Source organism: Marmota marmota, unplaced genomic scaffold, assembly GCF_001458135.2.
Source record: "Marmota marmota marmota unplaced genomic scaffold, marMar, whole genome shotgun sequence".
In the NCBI taxonomy this organism is placed as follows: domain Eukaryota; kingdom Metazoa; phylum Chordata; class Mammalia; order Rodentia; family Sciuridae; genus Marmota; species Marmota marmota.
Window position 1 is genome coordinate 1,481,991 of NW_026000077.1, and position 2,516 is coordinate 1,484,506.

Here is a 2,516-nt window from a genome sequence, read left to right on the forward strand (position 1 = left end):
TTTTCCAGGGCCTCTCTTTGGTCTGGTAAACTCTGACCTGCCTTCAGACTTCAGTGCAAAGGCTACTTTTTCTGACCCTCTCTTGACCTCTCAGAGCGGTCAGGCCAGCCTGTCCAACAACACCACCCGCAGCCTGCATCCTATGCTGGTCCCTTGGGGCATTCCCCAGGATTTGAATTTTTGCTTACGTTTATCCAGGCAATGAAGATCTGTATCTGTACTTTAACAATCTCTGATTGTTACACCCTCAAGTCGAAGAACCACTAGGTTAATTCCTGAACCCACTGGCAGCTGCTCCTGCCGCCTAGCTTAGTTGAGCCAAGCTTGGGGGCTTGGGCTGCCAGAAGGAAGTTCATAGGGTCAGGATCAGGCCACAGATACTTCATAAAAGAACTAGAAAAAATTCAGTAGGAGTCCACCTGTCACCAGGCTGCTTACGGGGGCAGGGGTCCATGCCACTGGGTGACTGTCCTACTGTACCCTGATGGCTCCATCCTCCAGGGTGCAGGGCAGAACTTTGACTGTGGGACAAGTGCATGTCCCCAGGACTGCTGAGGCTGCTGGCAGCCAGGGCCCTGCTCACTTCCTCACTCCAGTCCTGCTGCTTCCTGAGGGCAGTGGCAGCGACTGTAGCACCCTACACTCTCCACAGCCTGGCGTGGGCCTGGCACCTGCACAGAGCCCTGAACTGTGGCTCTGCCTGGCAGAAGCTGAGCAGCATGAGAAGAGCCTCCAGGTGCCAGAGCTGCCTGGGCTCCAAGAGGGCGGCTGCACCAGGGGAGGACGAGCCCCTCTAGCTCTCCAGCCAAGGCCCTGCAGCAGGGTCAGCTGCTAACCAGGGACTGCTGGGTTGGGAGGGAGGCTGGCCAAGATGCCTTCTATAAATTGTCAATTGCTTGTCATGAGTCTCTTTCTACAGCTTTTTAACTTCTGGGTAAGTAAAGTCACCATGGAGGAATCTTCAGTGATAGGTAAGGAAGGAGGGTTTGGCCAATGGGTCTAGGCCAAGGTTTCTGAAATCACTGCTCAGGAGCACTTCCCTATGCCTCTACCTGAGGTCCTCTCAGCTGACCAGACCCTGAGCAAAGGCCTGGTGAGGCTAGTCATGATCCCCCATTCCCTCATCTCTGCCCTCCTCCGATTAAAGAGGATACAGCCTGGGGTGGCCCTGCAGAGAGGGTGTATAAGGGAGGGGAATCTCAAGTCAGAAGAACTTGCTTTTATTATCAACAAAGTTCCAAGTGATGTCAGCTCATTCCTACCATGCTGGGACTTTAATTAAATTTTAAACCCTTATTTCCTTTTTTTGAATTTCCATGTATCCAAGGAGAAAATTACAACAAATTTAGTTCTAGGTCTAATTGACTTTTATTCATGATTCATGAATTGAGCAACACCTCATTCTCTCTCTCTTTTTTTTTTTTTTGGTACTGGGAATTGAACCCAGGGTTGCTTTACAGATGAGCCACATTCCCAGTCCTTTTTTTTAATTAATTTATTTGTTTATTTATTTATTTTTATTTTGGGAAAGGGTCTAGCTAAATTGCAGAGGGCCTCCCTAAGTTGCTGAGGCGGGTGTTGAACTTGCCTCAGCCTCCCAAGTCACTGGGATTACAGATGTGCACCGCTGTGCCTGGCTGGGCAACATCTCATTCTATAAAATAGAATAAGTCAAGTGTTCCAAAGTACTGAACAGAGGAGTTTGATCTTATAGACAAAAAAAAAAAGAAAGAAAGAAAAGAAAAGAAAAGGGCTGAAAGAAGCAATCCTTCTCACTGGCTCTCCTGATTTTGTGGAAGTGTGGAACAGTGACTCTGTTTTGGCTTGGTCTGCTGGGCCCAGTGCAGAATTTCAGTCCAAACCAATAGCCTCCTATGAATTGTATTTAGCACATGGAAAGTACTTCATGTTCCTTGTCTTCGGGTAAACAGTTAATGAAAGCTCTGCTAATGATGATGGAGAACTGTGATTTCCTTGGGAGCCTGTTTTATTTCATTTTCTTTTACTTCCTAGAAGAAGCAGCATCAGGGGTTGGGGTTGTGGCTCAGCGGTAGAACACTCACCTAGCACGTGCGAGGCCCTGGGTTTGATCCTCATCACCACATAAAAATAAATAAACAAAATAAAGATATTGTGTCCAACTACAATTAAAAAAGAAAAAGAAAATAAACAGCATCAGAGTGGGGAAGGAAATGACTTTAGCAGTCATCTGCTGAAGACAGCAGGACTCCTTGTCAGGGCTTTGGTAATATCCCTACAACAATGTAAACAGGACCTGTTACTCTCATCATTCTAAGGAGGCCAGATGGGAGAGTCACGGGAACTGGGCTCTCACACACGGTGGGGGCAGCTCCTGGAGGAGGGGATGCCCAGGTGCAGGAGTGGGTGGGGAAATAGGGGCCAGGATCCTGGTTTGAGGTTGCAGGGCCGCTGTGGGCCACACGAGGGCGCACCCGCACTGCCGCATCTGGGCTGGGGGGGTAGCAGGATGGAATGAAGACCTGACAGGACCTTCT